General features: G+C 42.0%; 1 pseudogene across 1 annotated transcript in view; it reads right to left on the reverse strand.

Moving 5' to 3' along the window:
* The window catches only part of LOC309643530 (ubiquitin thioesterase OTUB1 pseudogene), a 30,411-nt pseudogene continuing 17,880 nt past the window's right edge, over positions 1 to 12,531 (reverse strand). The window contains exon 1 of the transcript in view: positions 1 to 12,531. This exon is cut by the window's right edge and continues 17,880 nt beyond it. The product of the transcript in view is annotated as a ubiquitin thioesterase OTUB1 pseudogene (transcript).

Here is a 12,531-nt window from a genome sequence, read left to right on the forward strand (position 1 = left end):
AAAAAAAAAAAAAAAAAAAATCAAATGCAGAACAGTCCATATAGTATGATTCTTATTTATGTTGAAACAAGACAAAACCCACCTCCTAGAGAAATGGAAATAAAAACAAAAATAAACAAATAGGACACAATTAAACTTAAAAGCTTTTGCACAGCAAAGGAAAACATAAGACCAAAAGACAACCCTCAGAATGGGAGAAAATATTTGCAAATGAAGCAAGTGACAAAGGATTAATCTCCAAAATTTACATGCAGCTCAATATAAAAAAAACAAACAACCCAATCCAAAAATGGGCAGAAGACCTAAATAGACATTTCTCCAAAGAAGATATACAGATTGCCAACAAACACATGAAAGGATGCTCAACATCACTAATCATTAGAGAAATGCAAATCAAAACTACAATGAGGTATCACCTCACACCAGTCAGATGGCCATCATCAAAAAATCTACAAACAATAAATGCAGGAGAGGATATGGAGAAAAGGGAACCCTCTTGCCCTGTTGGTGGGAATGTACACTGATACAGCCACTATGGAAAATAGTATGGAGGTTCCTTAAAAAACTAAAAATAGAACTACCATATGAGCCAGCAATCCCACTACTGGGCATGTACCCTGAGAAATCCATAATTCAAAAAGAGTCATGTACCAAAATGTTCATTGCAGCTCTATTTACAATAGCCGGGACATGGAAGCAACCTAAGTGTCCATCGACAGATGAATGGATAAAGAAGATGTGGCACATATATACAATGGAATATTACACTCAGCCATAAAAAGAAACGAAATTGAGTTATTTGTAGTGAGGTGGATGGACCTAGAGTCTGTCATACATAGTGAAGTAAGTTAGAAAGAGAAAAACAAATACTGTATGCTAACACATATATATGGAATCTTAAAAAAAAAAAAATGGTTCTGAGGAACCTAGGGGCAGGACAGGAATAAAGACGCAGATGTAGAGAATGGACTTTAGGACACGAGGGGGAAGGGTAAGCTGGGATGAAGTGAGAGAGTGGCATGGACATATATACACTACCAAATGTAAAATAGATAGCTAGTGGGAAGCAGCCACATAGCACAGGGAGATCAGCTCGGTGCTTTGTGACCACCTAGAGGTTTGGGATAGGGAGGGTGGGAGGGAGACGCAAGAGGGAGGAGATATGGGGATATATGTATATGTATAGCTGAGTCACTTTGTTATAAAGCAGAAACTAACATACCATTGTAAAGCAATTATACTCCAATAAAGATTTTTTTTAAAAAAGACAAAAATTAAGCCTATGTATATAAATATATAGAGAAAGCCTTAAATGATACATGCCAAAATGATAATCCTGGTTACCTTTGGTAAGGGAAATGAGATTGGAGTGCAGAAGCAGGGATACTACTCTATATACGTAATTTTTGCTTAATAATCATAGCTATAACTATATGTGCTCTTTAAAATCACCAAATTGCATTCAAATATTAATTGCATAAAATAATTTTAAGAAAACACTAAAGGAAAAGGGGCTTCACTTGTAAAGCCCTTCACTGATCCTGCTACATCAGGCAGAAATATGTATTTCCTCTGTAGAAGAAGGCTATCCATCAGTTATCAGGTGCAAATCATTCCTTCTGAACATGTAGCTGCCATTACTAGGATTCTGTCCAGCAGTATCCTTAGATGTATGCTTGAGTATGTTTAGTGATTCTTTCTACCAGAAGGAGATGCTCTGTTCAGTTGCTTGATTCTTATATCAAGTTTATTCTAAAATGATTAAACTAGCCACTGGTTGGTTTAAATAATGAATCCATGCAAACCAAAGCCACAGTCCCTGGAATTCTCATTATTGGACTTTTTTGTTTGCCACCTTCACATACCTAGGTTTGCAGAACACACCCAGAAGCTTTTTTATAATGTTTTAAATGTAATGCCGATTTCTCCACTACTTAAATGTGACAAGTTCATATCTTTTCATAACCTAATGACAGAGCCAGTGTGATTTTTATGGAGAGAGGGTAACAATGTCAATATAAGGTAAAGCTATATTGGCAGTGTCTGTGAACATGTTTTTTTTTTTTTTTAAAGATTGATTGATTGATTGCTATGTTGGGTCTTCGTTTCTGTGCGAGGGCTTTCTCTAGTTGTGGCAAGCGGGGGCCACTCTTCATTGCGGTGCGCGGGCCTCTCACTATCGTGGCCTCTCTTGTTGCGGAGCACAGGCTCCAGACACTCAGGCTCAGTAGTTGTGGCTCACGGGCCCAGTTGCTCCACGGCATGTGGGATCCTCCCAGACCAGGGCTCAAACCCATGTCCCCTGCATTAGCAGGCAGATTCTCAACCACTGCGCCACCAGGGAAGCCCCTGTGAACATGTTTTAATGTCAAGATGGACTAGGGCAGAGTTGGGGACAATGCCACACAATAAAAATATTGGGTCTCTGCAGACATGGAAACAGCTCATAATTCTTGTTGAATAAAACCCACAGTAAGTCATATGAAATCAGTTGATAAGAGGTCCCCAGCAGATGAAAAATGGTCTCCTCCCCTTCATTAATAAGTGGCTGCAGTCCGGAGCTGAAGGTTGACGAGGCTCATTTTGATAAATGCCTTCTTACTCATTGAAAGGAAATTTGCCATAATGAAACATTGTCTTCTATTTCTTCTATCAAGTTTATATTTCTGTGTTGCCATCCAGCGAGGCAGAAGAGGGAGAACTGACAGCTCTGGCCAGGGAATTTCTTCTTGACATCTAAATTGTCTGCACTCTACTCTGTCCATTTTCACAAATTTTACCATCAGGAAACTTTAACACACACACACACACGCAAACACACACACACAAACACACACACACACACACACACACAAGCCCATCCAGTCATGCGCTATAGGACACCTGCAACACTGGAATAGGGACCTCAAAGCTACCTCAGGCTTTGAATTCTGTTTCAGATGATATTCTCTGGGAAGCAGGCTTTGAGGTGGAGATTAGCATGAAAGAGGTTGATTGGGGAATGTTCTAGGAACAAGACCTGTGAGGAGCGAGGGGAGCAGGGCTGGTCCAAAGGAGCAACAGGATTACAAAGCAATGACAACAAAGGCCTCATCTCATCCCTTGGAGCACTCGGCAGCTGGGATGGTCCTGGATAGTGTCTCCAATTGGTTCAAGGGGAAGGTTCTTTAGAGCTCGTGTTGGATGTGGTTGTTTCAGGAACAGGACCTGACCTTGATGAGGTGGCTCTCTTCAGCCAAGGACTCTCAGAAGGGATTTCTGGATGTCACTAACCACGTACCCAGCTGCTGGGGAAATGAGTGCTTCATCTTGGAGGGCAGGACCTGGCCGCAACAGAGTCTACTCCCTATCTAGTTAATGCTCCTGCTAAACTCCTCCTGAGTGCTAACCTGAATGTTTATTGGAATAGCATTGCATTATCAGTTATCTCAGTTAAGTCACTCCACCTCTATGTAAATTGCAAAGATCGAACTCATGACTAGATCACTCCATCTATGAATTCTGTGTACTGAGGATCTTCTTGCTGGAATGTTTCAAGCATCAGGGTTTGAAATAAAAATGCAACAATTGATGTAGTTTCTCATGTCTTTGGTGGACAAACCCACTTTGTTCCTTTTACATGCTTTTGTTTAAACCTCTCTTGGGTGACTGGGGTGAAAGGAGGTCACAGGCATCTTTGACAGTCTGAAATTTTCAGGAACAGTTCCAAAATTTAATTAAGTACTGATTGTCTTCTATGCACATGAGAGAGGAGAAAAAAATCTTCAGAAATAACAGAATTAAGCATGCTCTATTTTGTAGCCTTGTAATGACCTCCAGCAAATGCCTGACCTACTTCTGAAGGCCTTGAGTCCACTTGCATGAACACGATGTCTTAAAAAGCTGACTTGGAAATCAGAGTCAAAAACCGGCACCATCCATGGTAATGGAGCAGGGAGGGATGTCCTGTGCTATTGGTAGAAAAGACAAAATTTAAAATAGAATGGAAATTGCCTCCAGCCACTTAATTTGGAGGCAGCACAGGAATTGTGCAGCATTTCAGTCTGATGGTACCTTGAATTAAAAGAACTTATCTGCAATGTATTTTCTTAATGTACTGATGGTGTTAGGAATGGATATTTCTCCAGCTATATTAATGCCTAGAGGCAGTAACTCCTGCCTGCCCTCAAGAGGTTAACTAGTAAGCAGTGCTCTTTGAAGGCCCCCAAATGTTATGTGTCAGATTCTTCTCTTTCCCGCTGCAACTGAAGCTGTCATTGGTCAGCAGAAACAGTGCTTTTGCTGCTTTACGTTAGAAGGCAAAATTCATATCAAGAGGCAAAGAAGGGATTATGTCAGAGAAGTCTTGGACTCAGAGCTGATCCAAGAGTTATTCCTTTGCACCATAGGAGAAGCCCAAGGAGAATGACTTTTCTACCTTGTCAGTCGTGGTGTAAGTCACTTATATGCACTAGCAACATTTCCCATACTGTGGCTTATTTAACACTAGTCTTGTGACTGACTTCAGTGAAAAACTTTCTTTCCATTAAATAAATTTGGGAAATATTATTTCCTACACCCCTTTCCTGCAGATTCACAGTGACTTTCAGCATATTAAAAGACCATGTGCTTCTGCCTTAAAAGAAAAAATCTGGTGAATCCAGGTTCTTCCAATCTTACTTGATTTGCAGCCCTCCTTCCCCTTCCCTCTTTTGGTCACACCTTCATAATTCCCACGAAATGTACTGCAGACCAGTCTGGGAAATGCTGTTTGAGCTGAACTGTCAGGCTGCCAGTCAAGGTCAAAGGCTCTTCAGTGTTCTTCTTACAAGTCTAACCCGTCTGCCTCCTCCAGGAATCCTCCCATCACCCTGTGAAGGTGCACCTCAGGTTTAGCAACTCCTCATGATTAATAGTCAGATCTCCTCTTGCCTCTCCTCCCCTCCCTTTTCCTGCCTTCTCCTCCCCTTTTCTCCCCTCTCTCTTTTTCCTTTAAGGCGAACTGGAACTTTCATAGCAGAGGATCACTCCAGCTTGGTTATAAACTCTCAATATGTTGCAAACACCTTTAGGTCCCCACTCTGCTGTGCTCATAGTAAGCCCTCAATAAATATTGATGGATAATTGAAGAATGCAAAGCAATGGACTAGATGACTCTGAAAGACTCCATCCCTAAGAGCATGTGTGTTTAAGAACACAGTTAATTCAGAGGCAGGGGAATCCTGGGGATGGGCAGCGGCTCTGCAAAAGGTGGTCTGGTCTTCCTGGAGCTCAGTCCAGGACGTGTGGGATTCAGAGCAGCATGGCTGGGATCCAGGATGACATCATCAGAGCTCAGTAAATATGTGTGGTTGATGATGTATTCCCCGGAACAAATTACAGTCCATTTGACTGCCTTTATTCTTTTAGTCAAAAAGTTACAAGAAAAATCTCATTCCTTTCATCCCAACTCTAGTTTTTTATCCCCCAAGGAAGCTATTCAATTCTGAAAGCCCTTGAGAAGCTCCCCAAGGTACACTGTTTCTTCCTTTTACCACATCCCCGCTTAGAACGTTTTTTTGTTTTGGTTCCTTGAAAAACGCTATAACAGCCTTTTACTGTAAATAGTGGCTACTACCCTCAAATTTACCTCTCCCAAAAGAAAGGCACAAAAGCAACTCCAGTGTGAAGTATAAGGAGGAGGTGGTGGCTATTACACCACTAGGATTCATGTGGCATTATAAATTTCTATAAAAATGGGAATTACAGAGAATCTACTTTGCTTTCAGACAACCTGGTTACCTTATAGAACATTCCACTTCTGTTCACTGCAGAGCATGGGTGGGTAGTATTTTTAGCCATGAATCTACTAGACTTCTCTTTAGATAAATAGATCAATAGATAGAGATGTATGAGTTTTATATATTCTGGAATTATTATATCAACTTTTATGTTGTAAGTATAAATGATATTTCCTATATAACCTACATTTATTTTTTTGAAAAAAATATTTATTGAGCCTGTGAAAGCACCTACATATAGAGACATGAATGCATAAACTGTTCAGATTCCTACAATGTAGTATAATATTTTTTTCACAGATATGGTTATGAGAAATTTTATTTTGTACTGTTCACTATAGAAAGGAAATTTAACAAAGAAAATGCAACATTATGGAATTCAACTCTGGACTCTAAAGGCCCAGTATAACCATCTAATTTATTTCATTTTAGCATTTCAAACAACCAAATGACACATACTGCTTGCCATTTAATATAGTCTCTGTGCTCAAGGAGCACTTTCGACTTTCAGGTTTACTTGATGGTGAAGAGTGTAGATGGATGTCATCAGGGAATGCTTCCTGGCGGAGGCAGCATTCGGGCCTTGAATGGTGGTTAACATTCGACAGGCATTCCCTAAGTGGGAACAGCGTGGGGAGTGTTTTTAGGCTTTGGGAACACCATTATGAATGGTGCAGAAATGATGAGAGCACTACCTTTGCCAGGGCAGTGCTCCAAACATGGACTAAAGTGCAGCCCCTAAGCAAAAAGTAATGGAAAATGATGCTGGGCATGTCCACTTTGGAAATTGCTGGGTGATGGTTTTGCTTTCCTCCTGTGGGCCAGCCACTTTTACTTTAGTATTGCAACATGCTGACCTGTCATAATCCATTGTGAGGTGTACCAGTAATTTGATTCTAGGAAGACTAACTAGTAGAGATTTTCTTTGACCTACATTTGCTTTATGTAAATTAAAGTTGCTACTTTTATAATCATGTGTGGTAGGAATCTTAGCATACCATGAAGTCTTCTACTGTCCGTTGCTGGAATTTAGGCATGACTGGGCCAGCATGGCCAATTAGTGGGACAGAATGAGTAACATGCAGTACCATATCCATTACATCCATTGGGTGGGGTTGAAGGCCATCAATCTAAGGGTGAATAAATCCAGCATACAGCGAGTGAGACTGTGCCAAAGCCTTCATGATCAGACGGGAGCCTGTGTTCACATGGCGGCCGCTCCTGGAATCTGCTTCTGATCCAGCCCCATGATGCATATCTGGGCCCTGAGATGACAGAGGCTATAAATACACATCCTGTATTGGGGCTCAAAGAACATTGCCTTTGGGGTCCTCTAATAGAATGCCACGCAGAATGGAGAGAATGCCACATACCTCCTCACCAGTAAAGGACAACTGAAAGAGAATTACTGTCCTTAATAGAGTAGCTGGAAAGACTGAAGCACAAAGAACAGCTCAGATGCTGTGAGATACTCTGGAAGTTTCCAGAAGTACTTGAGGCAGGGGCTTCAGCAGATGGAGAGCATATATATATATATATAGGACTTGACTTCCTACCGAAGCAGGTAACTGATTACTTGGGTAAGCAGTGTCACTCACATTCTTTTGCATACAAGTGCAATCACTGAATGGTAAGAAAAAAGGTGGCTTTAGAGCTACAAGGCTTATTGTGTCAACACAAGAAATCCAGTGCCATACGCATGAACATCACCCATCAGGCGTACAGAGGCGGGGGAAACACCTGAGAATCTCAGCTATAAGTAACTGGCTTTGGAGCCATTGAAATTTCAAATGGGTGATATCTAGAGGAAAGTGATTTTCTATGATGAACCTAGAAGCCAGGTGAAGCAAGGATTAATTAGAGCATATATTACAGGCCAGGAGGCCAACTTAGAAGGGTGGAGTTTAATGCAGCCAGTGTTGCAATTGCAATCAGAAAGCGTTATGTTCACCCTCTGGCTCTCCCAGTTAGTTGCTGAGTGCCCACAGGTAAGTTTCTTTGCTTTCTGAGCCCACCCCCTCACATACTAAGTGGTCCGTGAGATAAGAATCTTGGTTTACCTCTCCTCCTCTTCTGCATGGACATTGCTAATTCTACTCAGAATGTATTTCTTCCTTGTCCAGGGCCTATGGGGTATTCTTACCTGGATGTGCTCTATCTCCAGCTATCCCTTTGAAAGTACGAAAACCTTGAAGAATATTCTAAGAGCTTTTCAGCTATTACCACAGGGAGATACACAAGGAAGAAATTAACAAGTATGTGAAAGTTTAGAAAGCAAGAGGGGTAGTGAGTGCTCATGGGGTCATTATGGCCCAGGAGGCCCAAGGAGGAAAAGCATGACCTCCACAGGGAGCTCCAGGTTAGGCAGCTGCCGAGTCATATCCTTCTTCGTGCAAGAAGTATGGGGTCCCATGCAGGACAATCATTACAGTGATTGTATGGTAGTTTGAGAAGCAGAGCTGATCACCTCTCCATCCCATAGCCCTTGGAGTATTCTAAGCCGAAATCAACCTGGTGTGAGCTGGGAAAAGGGACAAAGAGATAAAAAAGGAAACTGAATGTGCAATTGTGTCTATATGTCTTTATGGGGTGTGATTGCATATATATACATATATATATGTGTGTATATATATATATATACACACATATATATATGTGTATATATATATATATATATACACATATATATATATATATATTTGATGGAAGTATTCAGAAAATGTGTATTGGGAGAGGGGAGAGAAATGGTTCTAAACCCATATTTCCACTCTTAGATAATGTAAAATAATCAGGCCTAGCACACAGTGGGGGGCTAAGGAATGTTGGTTCATTTCCTGGTGAAATTAACTATAAAAGTGTGAACAGGTCATATATATATTGGGATTCCTGTTACATATTGAAGTATATGACACAAATCCTAGGACGAAATATTGAAAAGTTATTTTCAGCTCAGGTTCTCAAGTTCCCTTTGTTTGTTTTTTTTCCCCTCGCCCTTTTTTGGGGACTGGGGCTGATGCTTCTCCTGCACATAGATCATATTCTCTCTTTTCCCTATACTTGATGGATGCCCTTCTCTGTAAAGTGTGACCTGCTTCTGCATGTTACTTAAGTTGCTTAGATCTTCATGGCCATGTGGATTTTCAGCAGGAAGTTATTTTTCTCTCCTTGTTTGACATGGTGGTAGCGGGTGCTTGACGAAGGAATGTGAGAGCTCATTAGAGTTTATTGTATGGTGCAGCAGGGGGAAGTAAAATTATTCAAGCCAGGGGGCGTGGGGGGAGAGGCAATTGCTAGACCAGTGCTGACACCAATAACTTTTTACGAGGGTGAGTCAAAGCATCAGGGAGGCTGGAACCAAGTTTCCGCCCTCTTGAACCTATTACTGTAGATCATGACACGGAATGGAAGGAAGGCAAGCCTCTCACTCAGGCTGGGTGGAGAGAAAGACTAAAGTTATGGAGACAGATGTCAAGGCATTTGAACTCAACTAGTGGTTAGGGTGGGTGGGGCTATTAGGAGAAACCATTAGTGTAGCAAATATAGTGAAAGTTAATACCCAATTGCCTAGAATAATGGGGGCAGGAAGCACATCCCTCCTGAATAAAATAGCTACAGTGGATGATTTCCACAGACACTTGAGATTGTAATGTCTTCCCTCCATTTTCGTCTCCTTGTGAGAACAAGGAAGTAGTGTAATGCTCAAGCTGCCAGAGAAATATGGTAAATCGTGGACACATACAGCTTGAAAACTAGACCCCTTGATGGAGGCTCTGTGATATCCCATCTTATCAACTCTTTGACCTTGAGAGTTGACAAACAGAGTGGCCTGAACTGACCAAGTTGTGACCTACACTGTTGATGAGGCTGGTCCAAACTAATCACTCTGCCAATTCCCATGAGACTCATTTCTTCAGTCCTAGGAAAGGCCACAGTGAGGAAAAGCATGAGTGGGCCAAAACTTGGCTCTTCTCTATGCCAGTGGCACCTAGATCTTTGCATTTACCAGAGATATCATTGTCCTAGAACACTTCTAATCCATCAGATGTCCTCAGCTGTGTCAAGCACAATGGAGAGCCATTTTCTTCACTCAAACAGGAACAGAACTAAATTAGTAAAAAAGTTCTGACGGATGTCTTTACACTTCTTCTCTTCTGCTGTAAGTACTCTATGCCTTTTTCTGTTTATTTATTTACTTCCTTCTTTCACTAATAAACATATCTGCCTCTGGATATTACTAGCAAAAGATTCAAGATACTGTAAGTGAAATCCCTTAACCCATCTGCATTGCCCATTTTATAAAAAACCCCAGTAGCAGCAACAGCCAACTATGGAGAGTGTGTCTGTGTCACAGAAGGTATCAGATTGTTAGTCCTTACCTGCCACTGCCAACTCTTTATGGCCTGTGAGAAAATGCTCCAGCTGTGGTCAGCTTCAGGTGGACACTGGCAGGGGGTAGAGAGTGAGGAGAGAAGGGCTCTCTCTGAAATTTCTTAGAGCAGCATCCTGCCCTGTATCAAAAGAAAGCTGCCTTGTGTGGGCGTACGAAGCGAGGTTACAGACACCCGTTGGGACTGGCTGGCAGGCCTCTGCTTCCCACGCGGTCATTGTGGCTGCCCTGTGTGTGGTCACGGTGGTGCTGCTCCAGTAGGATTCTTAGAGAGTGAGGACTTCTTGCATGGCATTCAGTGGTCTTTTGTGCAGACCTAGAAACCAGCCTTGGTGAGGCTTTGATGCATGTGAAGAAGAGGCTGTGTGTAAAGGAAGCAGTGAAATGGAGCTGATTCCAAGGCCCTGGGGTCTAGACATTTTGCCTTTAGCTTACACTGACTTTGGCATTCGAGAGTCTCATCTGACAGGTCTCCTGGAGACAGAGGTGGATTGGTCCCCTCTGCTGACATCAGGAAATCCATTCACACCCCAGCAGTGTTCCCTCCTGGGCTGAAGGCAGTGGGAACAATGCACATATACTTGACAGCGTCTTCTCCCTGAGCACCAGACCCTACTCTTCTCTCTCTGGGCTTGGGACCTTTGGTTTGGGCATACTCCAAGATGAAAGGTTTTCTCTGGTGGTTGTCATGGACAAAACCAGCAATGGGAGAGCGCCCCTGAGAAACATTTGTCCTCAGGCTGCCGTCTCTTCTTCCTAGTTATTTTCCTGCAGAACAACACGCTGCAAGAGCTATCCTCCTTTTTCTAGGCTCTCTCTGACCTTTAGTTTAAGTATCTTGTGACATGTGTACATGTGTTTTTATTGCGAACTGCCTCAAATCCATTTGGATATGGATGCTATACAAATTATAAATAAATAAATACATGATAAAGAGAGGATCTCTTCCCTGCCAGCTCGTTGCTTAAAAAGCAGCAAGTTTGCACTTGCGTGACTCTGCTTTTGCTGGGCCCCATGCCGGCAGCCAACAGGAGTGAAAACAAAATCTGTCCCTTTCAGCACCACACATTCCTCTCCTGAGCCTAGGGGAAGAGGTGGCAAGTATCATTTGCCAATCATGAACCAGATAGCCTTTCCTTTACTGAATCCCACATCTTTAATGAAATTCCACCCAGTTTTGGAGAGTCATGCTGGTAAATAAGATAGCCACGGCTTTTCCTAGCAGGTACAAAACTTCTCTATCTCATTCCATCCCCACAATTCTACCCAGTGTCCTGGGTTCCTCTCCTGTTCTGCCCCTCTGCCTATCTCTTAGGAGCCTTGTTTTTCTCATGAGCAAATGCTACACCATCCTTCATTTATTCTACATGTGAATCTCTCAACGCCTGCTTTAATGAAATCGAGGCTTCCCTTGAACTTCCATTACTTCCAAGAGGGCATCTGCTTATTGTTTTAGTAGTTCCTTTATTCATCTCTTGTTTCCTCCTTATCTTGCTGACTTTCTCTTTCAAATCACTTTTCTGCCTTTGAACCCCAAAGCCCCCTCTTCTCTCTTCATTTTCATCAGAGGACGTGGGGCCTGCTGAATTGAGGCTGTTGAAGTCATTCTGGGTGATTCGTCTGTGTCTTCTTTTATTTAGGCTTTCATTTCTCCTGTCTCTGTTTTAGAAGTTGTTTTCCTCTTCCCAAGGCTAGGTTTTCAGCTTTGTCCTGGATTTCAGTTATTGTCTTCTACTCCATTTTCTTGCCCCCTTCAATTTAGCCCTTCTCTTCCCATGAATTGATTTACTTCTCTGTGAGTTTTACCTCCACCTTTATATTTAAAAATATTAATAAAATAGAAACCCTCATTCTGTCTTGTTACCTCTGCAGGCCATTTTCCTCTTGTTGTTTTTCTTTTCATTATTAGCCTTTGGGAAGGAATTGCCTGTATTTTGACACCCCTGCCTACTTCACCACCTTCATTCCATTGCTGTGTGACTCCCAGTTCCATAACCACAAAGAAATAACTTTCGTAAATATTATTCATAACCCCTTATCTCCCAAATCCAAGTCACTCCTCCCACCTTACATTCTATGGAATATTTTTTGCCCCTCGCTCTGTGCTTGCCTTCCATGCTATCCTTTAGGTCCTACTACCTCTAAAATTGGTCCTTTTCTGTGTCACTTGCTGCCTCTTTGAGTCCTTTGCTCTGTCTTCTCTCCAGAGATTTTCAGTTTCTGAATGTCAATGTTCTACTTAAACTCTTCCTATTTAAGGTTCTATCTCATTAGAACCTCAAACTCCCTTTTCCTCCATTCTGTTCTCATACTGAAAACAACTGGTTTCTTTCACCTTCTTCCAGTCTCTGTGAGCTTTGAGTTGCCTTCTTCCATATTTCATAC

Source organism: Balaenoptera physalus, assembly GCF_965194825.1.
Source record: "Balaenoptera physalus genome assembly, chromosome: 15".
Lineage (NCBI taxonomy): Eukaryota > Metazoa > Chordata > Mammalia > Artiodactyla > Balaenopteridae > Balaenoptera > Balaenoptera physalus.